The 17,726-nt window shown below is 33.3% G+C and overlaps 1 long non-coding RNA gene across 1 annotated transcript in view; it reads right to left on the bottom strand.

Moving 5' to 3' along the window:
* The window catches only part of LOC143249284 (uncharacterized), a 56,638-nt gene extending 42,288 nt beyond the window's left edge, over positions 1-14,350 (bottom strand). The window contains exon 1 of the long non-coding RNA XR_013027711.1: positions 14,029-14,350. This is a non-coding gene — a long non-coding RNA (uncharacterized LOC143249284). The remainder of the gene's footprint in view (positions 1-14,028) is intronic.
* Positions 14,351-17,726: the final 3,376 nt, after the last annotated feature.

Raw genomic sequence — 17,726 nt, 5'->3', positions numbered from 1 at the left:
CAGGCTGAGTGGACAGCCATTCCACAGGATGTGATTCGTCATCTCATCGCTTCCATGGGCAGGAGATGCCAAGCAGTTATTGATGTTCACGGGGGCATACTCGTTATTGACGTTGAGTGACGTTAAACTTCAGCTAGTGAGCGTGGACTTCGCTTTTGCAGACTTAGGATGTTCAGCAGTGAATGTGCAAAGTTTCACACATGTCATACAGAACTACCCGGAATAAACTTGTTAACAATATATCTCAAATTTTGCCTTTTGCGTTTCTTTTTTTGAAGAGTATAGTTAATGCTACTTATTTCGTCAAGTAATTTTTAATTAATTCTAATGCGTCTTCATATTTTGCTTGTTTGTTGTTAAGCACGAAACTTCCCAATAACCTATTTGTGTTGTGTTAATTGTAGGGATTTTTAAATTTCTTGATCTGTTTGTGTGTTTTCTGAATTTTGCCCATAGCTACAGGAAGTCTATCTGCGCTAGTCATCCCTAATTTATCAGTGTGAGACTTGAAGTTCGGTTTGGTTTGTTTTTTTAATTTCGCGCAAAGCTACTCGAGGGCTATCTGCGTTATCCCTCCGTAATTTAGCAGTGTAAGACTAAATGGAAGGCAACTAGTCATCACCACCTACCGCCAACTCTTGGGCTACTCTTTTACCAACGAATAGTGGGATTGACCGTCACATTATAACGTCCCCACGGCTGAGAGGACGAACATGTTTGGTGCGACCAGGATTTGAACCCGCGATGCAGGGATTGAATCCTGAATTGGCTGTTATAAGCCTTCAAAGTTATCGCCAAGCTACCATAGAACTGTCAACATATTTTTGTTTATGACACATTTTCCCCCTCATGCGCCCAGAACGTGTCAAATATTCCTGGAAGTTTTTGTGTTTTTTCTCGTGCACTGTTGGTTGAAGTTTTGGTTTTTCATAAACTATTTCAGCAGTTGAATTCTGCCCCTCTTCTCCCCTTCTTTTTAATTAATCGGAATGTCAGATTATGTGCGTGTTCTATAAACCGTGCGGGTTTCAAAGTAATAAACGTATTGAATAAGATGTACCTGAAGTCATAATTAAACCTACATGTTCCTAATAATTAGCACGACAGAACAAGTACATCAAAAACACTGTGTGCTACGTCTTTTGGGCTTTGATGAATTGTTTAAGGTTATTATTAAAGAACGTTTTGTATATTTTGTTTGTTTGAAGATCACACTAACGTTAATTTACAAAATTTCAAAAAAAATTTGACAAACTAGTAAACAAAGGAGCGAGTTTATTATAGAAAAAATACCAGTTGTCTACGAGACAACTTAATGAACAGAAAAAATGCGCTTTTGCAACAAAATATCAGTAAAGAGTTTCAAAAGTATGATTTTTTAAAATTAGTTTAGCTGGTATACATAGTATTGTGCATGTTATGCCACGAAACAAACTTATAAAACATTGTAAACAATTGTAGCCTATTTATAAATGCGTGATTATTCAACTGTCGTATAAATTACAACATTTCGTGTAAACTATATTTGTAAAAAATGTTACTTTTATTAATGATTTGGATCTATGGGCGGCGCACGTCACCTACACTGTGTACTGACAAATCTGAACGGCAGGACTCCACAATTGGAGATTGGGAAATCTGTGCATTGATTGGTGCTAACCTTCTCTAGCAAGGTAATAAATAACATAAATAATTATATGTTTATGAAAGACCTAATAAATATAAACGTGTTTGATATTATTGTTCCATCGTGTTGATTACAATAATATACTTAATCATACGTGTGACTGCCCCTATAATATACGGGTCGTGCTTAGCGTTTTTAAATTATGGGTTGGGTTTCATGGATCTGGCCCGGAGTGGCTAGGGCGTTCGAATCCCCGTCATATCAAACATGCTCACCTTTTCAGCCGTGGGGGCGTTATAATGTGCGATCAATCCCACTATTCGTTGGTGAAAGAGTAGTCCAAGAGTTGGTGGTGATGACTAATTGTCTTCCCTCTAGTCTTACACTGCTAAATTAGGGACGGCTTGCACAGATAGCCCTCTAGTAGCTTTGTGCGAATTTTGAAAAAACAAACAAACTAGTATATATTGAGTAGCACTTGATAATTCTCGTATAAGTTCTGGTATTTTACTGTAACCTACCGCTGAGTTTAAACGACACAAAATACGTTTAGCTGAGGGCTTACCTTTTACACCGAGTAATCATTTTTGTATACTATTCATTTTATGTTTGCCATAAACTAGAAGGATGTTAGTAAATACACATTAAAACAATGTCAAAAAACGTATGAAGCCTCAATACTCTTTTTAGACTTATACATATTTATGATTCCTTTATAATTTCTAGATTATTTTTTCTTTTTTTTCCTCTTTTTGTTTTATCAGAAGGACATATTCATTCTATTCTCGATATTGGCATAAACTTTACTACCTAAAGCAGCATCCTAAACAGATGTTTTGAACTAAGTTATCTTTCAGCTTTTAGAGTTTATTGTTTAGTACGCCACCTAATATAGTCTTGAAAACACCTGTATTAACCTACTTTTAAAAATATTTTATAAGTTAAGAAATTATTTCGACAGGACAACATTGTGCTTAAAAAAATTAAGGCTGAGATGACGTTGGTTTTCAGAAACTATTTACTACTTAACAAGTGTTGTAATCTAAGGGTTGCGAGTTCGAATCCCCGTCACATCAAATATGCTTACCTTTTTAGCCGTGGGGGCGTTATGTAACGGTCAATCCCGTTATTCGTTGAAAAAAAAATAGTCCAACAGTTGGCAGTGGGTGGTGATGACTAACCGCTTTCCCTCTAGTCTGACACTGCTAAATTAGGGACATCTAGCGCAGATAGCTCTCGTGTAGCTTTGCGCGAAATTTAAAAAGACAAACAAAGGTTATTACAGTGGTCATAATTTGTTCTGCTGTCATTTTTTTTTTGTGAGAAAGTAAAAACTGGAGAACGGTTCTTTTTCCAATGTTCGCCAATTCTGAGAAAAAACTAAATACATACAGTTGTTGAAGCGTGTTAAATAAATTTGTTGATGGAGGGTGAAATGGAAATAGTACACACTTCACGTTGTTACAATAAAATGTTTTATTTGAAATAATTAACTGTCGAAAAGGTGTTGTTAATCAAAATGTGTTCGATGTAAAGTTATGATAAATAGCTAAATCTCGAAAATCTATGCTAAGTTAAGCTAATTTGCCATACTGAAGAAATGTCTATGAATTCTGAATCATAAATATTCGAGCACAAATATAAGCACCTTTTAAAATGTATTATTCAGTTGTTGTACAACAGCATGTCTACGGATTAACAACGCGAAAATCTGGATTTCAAATAGCTCATTGTGTAGCTTTGTGCTTTACTTCTAACAAACAGATTGTATAAACTGAATATTTTAAAATTGTAATCTAAAATTTGAACCTAACTGAGAATCAGAAACACGTTTTATAATCAACATAATTATTAATAAACGATAATATGTCAACAAATAATCCACTTGAAAATTTTCTAATGATTAAAATTGGAATTAGATTCGAAATAACAACCTAATCCTATATCAATGATTAAAATTCATTGTCCTTCATGTTAAATAGATAAAAACAATATTATGTTTAATGTAAAAAACCAAACAACTGACTTTGTTTCCTTTGATAACATAAATTTAATTCCATATTTCGAAATTTCTAATTGAAATAATCGTTTGTGAAACGATACGGTAAGCAAACGATCCGCATGATTTTGAATGTATGTACAAACCGGTTCACAGTTGTGCGTAAATAAAATGAAACCTAATCTAACGAAGAATTTTCAATATCATAAATCTTAAAATCAGTGTACGTTTTCAGTAACAAAAATATAATAGCTCAAAACTTGTATAAAAATTTCTATTTTAGTGTAATTTTCTCTTCGACATGGCCCACAATTCTGAGATATTTATTTACTAGAGCGTAACTGTAGTCTTGTATTCTTTGAACTCAGCACGTGATGTAATACATAACGTAAAAAAAACTCGTAGTTGTGCAAGTTTTTATCATTTTATGTTATCGTGTTGGGGGATTTAAAGTCGTTAACTTTTTGATCACCCTTTGTTACAACAATGATTCCGTATCATTTTCAGGAAGGACGAAACTTTATATAACTTTGGGAAAATTAGAGTAGAGTTTTGTAAGTCGTTTGTAATTAATAATATCATCAAACGCTACTTTGTAAAGACACGTAGTTCATTAAGACGAACAGAAAATGAGAATTAATATATGGTACCCTGAAGGAAGTAGCTGGACACGTAGATGACTCTTTTTAATGATTACTGTTCTGGTTTAGGCTGTAATACCAACCTTGACCTGTATAACTGCTGTTGACTTAAGGAGAGGTACAAGTAGTATCCGACAGGAGTCTGATGCATTTTCTTATCAACATGTGTTTCAAATGTTTGGGGTATCGGTGATGAATGGAAGGCTGTATTCACTTTTTAAACTTAACATTTCCAGACGATTCTAAAGATTCTTTTATACATGTGGTCTTTGTATATGTTATTCCAAATTCCAAGACTTTTAGGTTAGTGCTTTGGAACCTGGTATATATCTCACGTACCTTGTGGAAAGGTACACTATATTCTGTTGGAATGACACACTGGTTTGCTAGGCAAAACAACAGTTCTACTATGAACCCTGAAATTTGTTTGAGACCTCTTGATATATAGAGACGTGGATTGGTACGTATATAAAGCACAGAATTGGTACACGTTTCATAGGAAGGACAAGTATATAAAACACAGAATACTTTCTCGTGTCTTCCCCATATCTTACTAGTTATTACAGTACAAATTATAGTATAATTGCCTATTTACATGCTTACATATCCACACACGCATTACTTTATACGAATTCTCAGCACTTAAAGTTAACAAATAGTTAATAAGATCCCAGCGTTTACAGATTAAACATTAATTAGAATGGCACCAACCAGTCTTCGGAGTGATGTAACCAACGCGCATTCCAAAACTACTGAATATATTGCACATAAACGTGAAATGGAAATCTTAGTATCGTACAATATTGTACACGACAAATCGTACCAGTGACTACACTCTAATTAGTAAATAATAAACTGGTACCTAAATAATACATTGAATACTTAAAGTCTCCCGTGGCTCAGCGGAAAGTTTGTATACTTACAAAATAATACATTGAATACTTAAAGTCTCCCGTGGCTCAGCGGAAAGTTTGTATACTTACAAAATAATACATTGAATACTTAAAGTCTCCCGTGGCTCAGCGGAAAGTTTGTATACTTACAAAATAATACATTGAATACTTAAAGTCTCCCGTGGCTCAGCGGAAAGTTTGTATACTTACAAAATAATACATTGAATACTTAAAGTTTCCCGTGGCTCAGCGGAAAGTTTGTATACTTACAAAATAATACATTGAATACTTAAAGTCTCCCGTGGCTCAGCGGAAAGTTTGTATACTTACAAAATAATACATTGAATACTTAAAGTTTCCCGTGGCTCAGCGGAAAGTTTGTATACTTACAAAATAATACATTGAATACTTAAAGTCTCCCGTGGCTCAGCGGAAAGTTTGTATACTTACAAAATAATACATTGAATACTTAAAGTTTCCCGTGGCTCAGCGGAAAGTTTGTATACTTACAAAATAATACATTGAATACTTAAAGTCTCCCGTGGCCCGTGGCTCAGCGGAAAGTTTGTATACTTACAATAATACATTGAATACTTAAAGTCTCCCGTTCAGCGGAAAGTCACAAAATTACATTGAATACTTAAAGAAGTTTGTATACTTACAATTGAAGGTTTCATTACTCGAAGAGGGCTGAGAGCCCACAGTGTAGCGTTGCGTTAAGAAACAATGGCATATCTTATTTCTATGTCATAGTGTAAATGCCAATCCATTGAATTATCTTCTATAGCAAGAATAGTAACGTAAATGTATAGCTTTTTTTAGAATATAAAATAAAACATTGCCTTAACCCTGTGAAATACTAAATAAATTGAAAACTGAAATCCCTGTGCTGCATTAAAAGTGTCAAAACTGTTTTCTCGATCTTGACTAAACAGTGGTCTCAGACTTGTGCTAGAGTGTATGTGTACACATCATATTTTAGAGTTAACTGTATATCACAATGAAATGTTCTAGCCTCAGGCCTAGACTATACCAGTGCGTATGTATATCATAAATTAGCGCTGACTCTATACATGACATTTTTCAAATTCTGTCTTTATACTACGATGTAAAAATAACAAACTGCCCTTTGAATTTATAATAAAATTTATGCCTTAAAAATCAAAACGGAAAAACGAGGAGCATTCAGAATACTTTTTTTTTTAATTGGCAGAAGGTGCGAAATGGGGATTTTACTACTAAAACGATTATAAAATAGTCAAATACCTAGGCCTTTTTAAATAATGTTTTTATCTATTTTTAATAGCCGTAAATTTGATTTGATTTTTTCTTACATAGGAGATTATTTGATAGTGTCGATGGTTTTTTGACTAGGAATATCTGTAATGAGTTAGATATGAAGAAAATTGCAGGCTAGAAATACCTATAATGAGTTAGATGTAACGGAAATTATATATTAATACCCGAAGTTATTTCTGGAAGGTTCACGCAAAGCTATTTATCGGCTATCTAAACTAGTCGATCCTTGTTTTGATAGACCAGATGGAAAACAGCTAATCAACACTGCCCTTCACCAGCTCCTGGATTACTCTTTACTAATTAATAATGAAATTGATTGTGTTATTAATATGTCCTAATGTATTCTCAACATGGCTGGTATGGGTATTAAAACTTTAATTAAAATAAGGTACAGAACATTTCGACCTTCTTAGATCATCTTCAGGTTAACAAAGATTCTGAAGAAAGAAAAAAACATCAGGATTACCATGATTCTTATTTAGCATATTTATCCAAATTTTTACGCGATTTCCTGTTATCGTAAATAGCTGAAAGGTCTTTGTATTAAATAACAGGCCTCCTAAGCAGTGACTTGTGATAGGTAGATCTGGAATGCTGTTTTTCACACACACCTCTAAGTAAAATCTGTAACATACAAATGAAAAGAAATGTAAAAAAAATAGTCTGCAGTTAAACGTTAATCTTATCACAAATACCAAGTTCACGATTTGAGAGGAAGCAAGAAACTACTGATTGACGACCAGTTCTAAATTAGCAATCACCACAGTCTCACGAATTTATAATAGATGGTCAGTCCCCTAATTCTGGGCGTCTAAAGATAGCCTTTCAAACATCAGATTTCAAATATACTAAACTACTGGTACGTATAATGAGTTATCTCCAAGTTGCGAAATATATATGAAATAAAATTCAGTTCTAGAAAGTAATCGCAAGTAGCAAGAGATCACTGAGATATTAACAGCCCAGTGAAAGAAAGCTTGGCTTTTAAAACCTTTTGATCTGTTTAGTAATACCACTCCTACATATGATAATTTTTCTTACTCTGTTCGACAAATATCTTCATCAATCTTTCATTAGTTAGAGAAAAATGACGAGCGATAATGCAAGAAACGTCTAATTTTCCACGAATATAATTCTGATTCTAATGGTTATTTCGACAGCATCAAAGCACTAGTATACAAAGACAATACAATTCTTGATCCTTATCTTCTGCACGAAAAACTCATCAGAAGAATGTAAGGGAATTATCCATGTGGCTATTTACAATTTATTCTTTTTCGGTATTATCTGTAGAAGGTCTCAGATCTCTTGGTTGATAGTGAATCATTAATCACACAGATCAGCCCGTGACAAGGTGTGGTAAAAAATGAGGGCTTGATTGCGACCCATGCAATGGCAGAAACTGGAAGCTTCATGAGAACAGCATATATGGATTTTGCCAGGAAATTTGATTTTGGTTTTTATCTAAGTATGACTTTGAAGTTTTACACGCAACATCACTTTATGTTTACGCTATATTTATTTTGTTCAGTCTCATTTAAACTACTTACCTTTAGGTTGTGGAAATCATATTTTTTTTTGTTACGCTTAATATCCTATACGACAATATAAGTCTAATTACTAGTTAATTATCAATTGTTGTTTCTCGACAGTAATTACCAACTTGTTTATGTTTAACGTTTCGGGCGCTATTCTGCAGGAGCCTGCCAGGATTCGATCTAAGATTGACTACATAGAAGGGCTGGATTAATGAGAGTAGCACCATTGTATTTCGAATTCCGGCTTTCGCTACGATAAACAATCTTGTCCGAAAGACAGAAGCAGATTCGTATCCAAAAAATATAATATAACCTCATTAGTAATTAGTTTCTAATAAGAAACTAACAACTAATTAGAGATTAAACTTATATGATCGAATAACCATGATAACGAATTATCTAATGCAATATCTCTCGTAAGCAGCTGGTTCCTTAAGTGAATTTGCTTTATTCACTAAAAAGTTTCAGTTGTTTATGAAGAAATCATGTGTAAGAACAAGTTTACGTTAATTTTAAATTAATTGATTATAAATTCGAAAGTAATCTATATAGTTCTCTTATATAGGTGTAAGTTGAGATTTTAAAATAAGCGTGAAATACCCAAATCAAAACTTCATTCAGATAAAAGTAGCAAACTTATTCTTGTTTGGTAGCTTTCGTGGCAGAGTAAGATAAATTTTGAGAGAGAAACTCCTACGATTAACCTGGTTTTTAATGACATTTCTTAGGCCAATTGGTTTTCCTATATTTGTCGGCTTTTGGCGTTTGAACTATTATTGTAATATTTTAGTTTTAATTAATCAGATATTATAGATCTAAATAAAAGATAATAAATCTCATGATATCCCTGTATTTCAATATGGTGTTACGATTATGCCATAAGAAAGTAATTAGTGTAAACTATATACAAACAAGCTTATAACCCGTCAAAAATGACGGGACAAGTACTACCACCCTATCCCATAGTACACCCTAGTCTCACATTTCAAAGTTAACTCAAATAAGTACATTTTGCGAAATCATGTTTAACCAACAAAGAGGAAGAAAATTATAGTCGAGGCAGTCAAACGTCGGTAACTTCCTTTATGAACCAATCAAAATTAAGATCATTCTTGATATGAGTTCGTAGCTTATTCATAGAATAAATATTTGTAAAAATCAGTTGGATTAAAAACTTCTCATATATAGAAAAGCCAGCGCGTTTTTGTAATACTACATTCCAACAATGGCTTTAATATCACGTTGCTTAGCATTGAAATTACAACCTAATATTGTTGTTAGCATGTAAATTTAAAGTATAAAATCAACTGTATAGACAAAGAACTGTTTACTTCATAATTTAGCGATTTTGTCGATTAAATAAGTTTGTTTTTAATTACAAATATTAGTGATCTAATAGAAAGTAGTTTTATTCAGAAACGATTTCATTTTATAATTAAATATACGCCCTCCTGGGACAGCGATAAGTCTTCAGATTTACAACGCTAAAATCAGGAGCTCGATTCCCCTCGGTGGACACAGTAGATATCCCATGTGGCTTTGATATAAGAAACTACACACACCTAGGCTAGGTGATCCCACACTACGCGTTTAGTTTAGGCTTATTATACCAACACTCACTACACTTATAAGGTTTCACAGTAACTCCTACCTCACAGACCCATTGCACCTCAATCACTAAAATTTTAATAGACATACAGTAATCGAACTATTCTATCAGGATAAATGCATTTTGGCTTTTATGACTCCTCCTCTTTTGAAAACTCATTATGATGTGATGTGACGTGACACACACTAGGTTTTATATACATCATATGATTTATCGAGCCGATTATATATGACAATACATTAGTTTTAGTAGATACTGGAAAAGTTAACAAAATATTCATCAATTTTTATCATAAAATCGTATGGACAAGTTACTCAATAGGCATAATAAACATACACACGCTAAAATTCAGCAATGACAAAGATTTTTACTTAAGACGATGATTGTCACTTACTTTCACCCGCTTTTTTACCCAAGCCCAAAGACAACGCAAGAAACTATCGCTAAGACAGTGATGTCGATAAAACCCACTTGTAGAGAAATATGTATGCAAAAACGGCTCGTTTGGGTTGAGAAAATATTTTACGTAGAAGAGCGAACAACGTTTCGACCTTCTACGTAAAATATTTTCTCAACCCAAACGAGCCGTTTTTGCATACATATATTGCTAAGACACTAAACCAGAATGTGACCAAACCACTAACTTTTTCATCTTTCTTATTCTTGTTTCATAGGAGGTAACTACGACTACTTTATCACTAACGTCAGTTTAAACCTAAATTCACTCTATGTGCACATTGTCATTCCTTAGTCATAGTAATTAGTATAAACGATGTTATCATTAACCCTTGAAGTTATTAGGTTGTCCAAAAATAAATGTCGTTTTTAAGCTGTGAAGTTTGGAAAAGTATAAACCAGTGTTGTAAAACGTGCTTTAATCAAAATAAGCCCCATTTACTTCAACACACTTTTGTCAACGTGTAACGATGATGTTTATGCCCTTACTTTAGAAATTTTAGAGTTTTTATGGCCAGTGAACTCCCTGAAAGAGTCTTCTGCAGCTGCCTAGTTTTGAAAGTGTTTATTGTCAAAAAAATTGTCAAAGTGCTTGAGAAAATAAAAATTTGTAAAGAAAAGATCTTGGGAATAAGGTGGATGAGGCAGAACCTTGATTCTCAATTCATTCAATCTCTGGAGCGTCATCCTTGACAGGTCTCATAACGCCGATTTTGTTGATCTTCAGTCAGCTCATGCAAAACCCACTTATCCAACTTTTTCGTCTTTCCAATCGCACTCAGGTGATTGGCAAAGCTTGATTTGCTTCTGCTTGGCTTTTCTGCAAGCCAGGGGCGTAGATTTTTTACACCTGATGAGGGGGATGATTTTTGCAACCACTTATTTGGACTGTTCAATTTGCAAATTGGTAATCTCTGATTACGTGGACCTGAAAGCTGTAAACATGCAGTCACAGAGTAATCTTGTTGCCACGATACTTGCATGTATACTTAGGCCTACTAACTGATACTTACGAACTATCGCTTTGATTGAAAAGCTTAGAAGCACGCCTATATTAAAGATGTACATTTCGGCTACAGAAAAAACCTACATCTAGGCCTAATTATGTAATTCGATTGGTAAAAACACGAGAATCACAAGAACAAACACACAATTTGTAGGCCTGTGATGCAATAAAACAATTCAACAGACCAAACTGTAGGGGGGATGATTGTATGCACCATATCCCCCACCTGAAATGAAGGGGGGATATATCCCATCCATCCCCACAGGATCTACGCCCCTGCTGTAAGCTCATGTACTGTTGTGCGAGGGTCTATCTCAACTGTTTCCCTTAAAGTGTTTTCATCCAAGGATGGCTGGCTTCTTCCACGACCTTCGTGGTTTTCAAGACTTTCATCTCCAAGTCGAAACCTTTGGAACCAACGCTGAACTATACATTCAATAACAGATCCATAGCCGAATGCCCGGTCGATGTTCCGGATAGTTTCTATAGCTTTTCGTCCAAATTTGAAGTCGCAGAGGAAGATCAGATGAAAGTCCTTCTTGTCCATGCTGCCTTGGGGGTTACGAAACTCACTCTGAGTAGAATTCAAACAGCAGACAGTTGAGACACTTCGTAAGCGACAAACGTTAGATTAAGCCAACTCAATATTAAGCTTTTAAATGTCATCGTTGTAATTTCGACATTTATTTCTGAATAACCTAACAGCTTTATATATATATCTGGTGTGACTAAAAATCTTAAGTAAAGTACAGGGTGAAACAGGAATTACCAGCCGATAACAGATGAACGTTAGATAACTGTACCATGTAGAATACTTAATGATTTGTATATTATAAATATATTATATATTATAAAAAATACATTTTATATATTATAAAATTGTTGTCTTTAGGAAACTCACCCTTATGTTATGTACAAAGTAAACAACTAAACAAAACACGTAATATTAAAGTTTATGAAACATATTCATAAAATACACTAATTTGCAGCCAGGGAGAGAAAATGTCACAGAAAAAGTAGTTGACTGCAGTTGGAATTATATATTCCTCACTGTTAGTATGCAATTTGTTGTCATATCAGATCCAATCATTGTGGTATAACTGAAAGCCTAAGACTTGTGTACAAAAATTCAAATTGAGTAAAACGTGTCTTGATCATTAAAGACTATTATACACTAGGAGGTTGGTTGAACTGATCAACATCATACTAATTTTTACCCTACATTTTACAGTGTAACATTAAATGTTAATATTGAAAATCAAATAGGGATGATCTATGTATAGCTGTATGATCCCTATATTCGTGCTTGCATTCTTTTCAGCACTGCCATCTATACACCACTTTACTTTTACAAAATATATGTTTTACTTGTTTTAAACTGTCGCGCAATGTAATATGATACATAATGTTTGCTCTTTATTAGTTACTTTCCCTCTGGTTTATTAATAATTGGTTAATGACGGTATGCGCGGGTGAGTTCTATGTAGCTCTGTACAAAATGCCTGAAACAAACACATTCCTTTTTCTTGCTTTGTATTTTGATACAACTAATAAATAAATGGTATCACAGAATACCTTGCCTCATGGCTCAGTCACGTAATTTATGTTAGATCAATTATAAAGAGAATGTATGACAATAATTTTTGAAAAACGTGAAGTACATGGGATTGTGTCTTTTTCTGGAGGACTAGTAGTATTATGAAATGTATGATGTACTTACTTTAGTAGTATTATGAAATGTAGGATGTACTTACTTTAGTAGTATTATGAAATGTATGATGTACTTACTTTAGTAGTATTATGAAATGTATGATGTACTTACTTTAGTAGTATTATGAAATGTATGATGTACTTACTTTAGTAGTATTATGAAATGTATGATGTACTTACTTCGCATTTGTCTACGAATACATGGAACTCCTTTTTAATGAACTCACGGTACTGTGAGATGTGTGGTATAATCGATGATTGCATGGTAAAGATTTCTAGTAAACATATAGTGTTATGAGATTGTATAGATTTCTAAAGAGTACTTGCTACTATGAAATGATATAAAACTTGCTTAATCTAATTTACACCCAAACAGTTGCTGTTCGTGAAGTTAATAATATATATTACCTAGACAACTACTATACCTACTGTATCTCAGCCAGTTTGATGAATCTTTGTATTGAGCGAAAGGCGCCATCGGTACTGGATACAGTAGATGTAGTGGGTTCTTAGAATTACTGAAGTAATTTTCTCCCGATGACTTTGTGGTTACTCTACAAGCTCTGGGAACTAGAATACTAACTTGCTAGTTCGCCAGTTGTTGTATGTGAATTACAGTAACATTGATTGAATTAGAATACCACTACTATTGATATTAGTAAATACTATTGTGTTATAAATTCTTGTCTAGACATTTAACTGGTGATTTGCTTAAATAAACAATTATTATTTACAATTTACTTAATTTGATTCACGTTGTAAACGTTGTTTGTGGAAGCTGATGATTTATATACAACACTTAGACCACTGATAAGTGTTTCATAACCCAGGTGACAAAGGAAAGATACACGGGATGCGTTTGTTGATTCCTATAACCAAAATATTACTTATAGAACATCCTTATCAGCTACACATGTATTAAAACTTACAATTTGAGTCGAATGAGTCCAGTCACGCTCTAATCAACTATTTTATATTTTAATGTCGAGATACAAATGCCTCAATTAAAACTATTATTACTTAATTAACTAAATTGTCCACACGTGCTACGTTTAGCCCTGTCATCTTAACCTTTGCTATTCATCTGTGTTTAAAACTAACTCTGCTTATGCTTAAACTGTTTGAGTATATAGATAAATCATTTTTTGTCATAGTGAGTTCAAGGTTTAACCTTAAGCTGGCTGAAGTTATTCTCAGCTTTACTCGTCATGGTTGTTATTTTTTGTTTGTAAGAAACTATAAAGACTTACTTTCGTACTTCCACGTGCTGATGTATGTATAGCTGCATTCCTTCAGATAGAGCGTAGGAGTAAACACAATGTCAATGTTTACAGCGGCAGCGGCACCTTGTGAGGCGATTAGTTGTTCATTGCAGAACACAGCCGTCTACTCGGGTGTCCAACTGTTTGAAAAGCTGGCGGTGCGAAACAAAGAATAGAAGTGTTTAGTAGGGAAACATGCTACGTCCTGTTAAAGAAGCCTAGCAATTTCCGGAGTCTGTCTACACTGCAGGTGTTAGGACTGTGCAGTCCAATTACATGTAGTGTTTAACATTTTTAAAGTCTATTCTTTCTAGATCTCGCGTTTTTGAAGTACATCAAAACGTGACTTTCTATCCCTCGTGTGTATGTGTGTGGGTGGTGTGGGGTACGAATAATCAGTATCGAATGAAAATAACAAAATCAAAATATATATATAAAACTGATGGTATGAGTTGATTTTTTTTTTTTTTTGTAGAGGAGCGAACAACGTTTCGGGTTTCTTCGGTCATCGTCAGGTTCACAAATAAAGAAAAGGTAACTGACCAATAGCTGACCACATGTTTGAAGGGGGTTGTATAATTGAGTGTGGGAATGTAGAGGGCGTGCTTAGATGTTTGATTATACTTATTAATATAGGTGTACAAGTGATTCTTTATTCCCTTCAAACATGTGGGCAGTTATCGGTCAGTTACCTCTTTCTTTCTTTGTGAACCTGAGGATGACCTAAGGAGGTCGAAACGTTGTTTGCTTCTCTAGATATAAAAAAAACAAAAAAACTCCATCCATACCAGCCGTTTTTACGTATATATTTTTCTCTACAAGTGGGTTTTCTCGTCATCACGAACAGAATCAAAACTTATATCGGGAAACAACAACAAATACAAATTAAAACACCTAACGTGAACTGTGTGGATAGATGTTTTATTAAGTGATAAGATGATTCATTTGTCTTAAATGTTTGTTTGATCAACGTTATAATGTCTAAAATAAGTTTTACACTTAGTTGTATTTTTATCTCTGGCCATCAGCAACAATGATATTTATATTTTTATGTTGCTTAAATATACAATCGGTAATGAATAAATGTTGACGGATTTTAAAACAGTAATGAACCACGCATACGATTGTTTGTAATAACAAGAGTATTAAGGTAGTAAGTGATTTGGTAATGACTTAGTGTATATGTAGAGAATTCAACCACTAAGAGTTAAACACACAATGGACGTTCTGATTATAAAAAAAAAAAAAATTATTTTGGTAAAAGATATGAGAGTTGTTTTACACACAAAACGATGTGGTTGTTGTAACACAACACATTTCAGTTTACTATCTTATTTACAAACTCTAGTATTGTTATAATTAGTACATAAAGCTAGCAAATAAATACAGTAACATATTAAAATCTCACTGCTATCTCTGATCCCGTGTGTGTGGCTTCTTTTTTAACCTCAAAAAGGTTTTTTTTGCAGATTTTTCTTATCTACTTTTTATTCTTCATTTACGATCAGCGGAGACTTTATTAGACCATAAGATAAAAACTATACTAAAGAAAGTTTTCCTGTGTCTGCGAATTTATAGTTGTTTATAAAGCAAAGATAGAAGGTTCCCATCAAGTAGAAAGCTTCGGAGTTCGTAACATGGGCTCTAAAATTCAGTGATAACGAGATTTGTGTGTGATGTGTAATCCAAGCCTCTCATATATATTCTGGTTGTACAGGCTAGCTATGGTGTCTCGTTATCACATTTACTTACATTACTGGCCCTCACCTTAGAAAGAGAGAAATGTCCAGAGTTGTATTATGAAGGATGAAGAGTAATCATGAACAAAATGACAAAATATTATCTTAAGTTTATACTTCTCTTTCGTAGTTTGATAATAAGCAAGAAATAGGCAAAATTAGGTGTAATGTATATTCTTATACTGTAGGTTCTATGTCAGTAATGACAGAAAATAAACAATTGCATATTTGACTGTTAAATATTATGTCAAAAAATCAGGCGTAACTTTGATATTTGAAATAGATTGGGAGAAAATATTGAAAAATAAAATAATAAACTAAAAAAATATTGAAAATGTTTAAGACGTATTCACTAAAAGGAAAGATTTAGTGGTATCTCAGCAAAGTGGAATTGTCTAAAAGGTTTATCTTCTTAGCACCACTTCCTTGAAACACGTGTCCTGCCAAGAGTTAAACCACAGAACTCACGAGAATGCTTCTAGCAGCTTTTCAACAGCTGCTTATCTTGATAAAGATGTTATTAGCGAGCGAAGTCTATTCCTTTAACATTTTATTTTCATAAATACTACAATCAGAATAATTTTTATTTAAAACTTTAACCATAACAATTATTTTCAGTCAATTTAAGATACTAAGTCAATAAGAAGTAAATATACGAAAGATTAGACATAGTTTTGACTTATACATAGTTTACTGTTAAAATAAATTATTTTATTGACTTCAAATTAATATTTACAATAAAATACTCAACATATATTCCGATATTATGCCACCTAATGACGCACATTATTTACTTTGTAAAGATAATGATGATTGTCTACTCACCTAAAACAGATGTTTCACATAAAGAAATCAAGTTGAATGGACAGCAACTGTACAAAGGAAAACGTTTATAAAGCTTTCAACCTTTCGTCTTCAGATATTTGAAAAATTCCGTTCATTGAACTACATTTTATCATGAATACGCTACCTAATCAACCTACCAGAGATGTTTAACATCATTATGTATTAACAATGGTCGTTAGTTAGAGTTCTAAAATCAAGTGTTTCAGTTCTTTATTGTTGCTTTACTACTCTGTAATAAATACCATGGTCACTTATAAAGATAAATTATTAATATACTGACCACTGTGGTTATACTTTTCTTCTTTCTATGAAAATACTAAATACACAAAAAAAATTATTCGTTCAAAATAATAAACAGCAGTCTTTAGTTAGTTGTATTATCTCTGAACTAGCAAGTTTTACCGATGTTGGAATGTTTGTTATCTCACGTAACGAGTCAAAAATTTACTCCGTCCATTCATACACTCCATAAATATCAGAATGATATCGAGTGTGACTAGTGGAACGTTGAAAACAAGTTAAAAATGAAAATAATTTATGTGCATTTCTATAATAACTGCTGTTAATAGTTTAATAATTACATTTGTAGCGTAATTTGCAGTACTCCGTTACCAAAATACACTGTACAACTCACGTGCTACAGTCGAAAAAAACTCACAACTTAATTAGTGTGTTAAATGATAGTAATAGTTTTAGATAAATAAAAAAATAAAAACACTTTTGTGCTTTGAAATTCGTTCTGTAAAATAGATTTTCTTTTCATATAAAGGTACATGCAAATACGTCATGCTATAAAAACTTGGAAAAGCTACGGTGATACGATTGCTATTTTCAGAAAGAAATATGAGGAATTTTCAGTTATTTTATATGAAAAATCATTGGATTAAAGTGACTTCAGGCTAGGTGAACTTCTGCAGAGATTTATGAGGTCATTATTAATGGCTGGAGGGTTTACGTAGAAATGGAGTGATTGGTACGTTTAATGACTCTTTGTATTTTTAAAATTTAGAAGGCTGTGACCGCCCTTAATAATATGGTATGACTTGCATGGCAACCCATTACTTAATTAAACCAGTTTCTCTATACTTTCTACTTATCTTC

This window comes from Tachypleus tridentatus, chromosome 1 (genome assembly GCF_004210375.1).
Source record: "Tachypleus tridentatus isolate NWPU-2018 chromosome 1, ASM421037v1, whole genome shotgun sequence".
NCBI lineage: Eukaryota > Metazoa > Arthropoda > Merostomata > Xiphosura > Limulidae > Tachypleus > Tachypleus tridentatus.
Note: the sequence above shows the minus strand (reverse complement) of the source record. Positions and strands in the feature narration are given on the sequence as shown.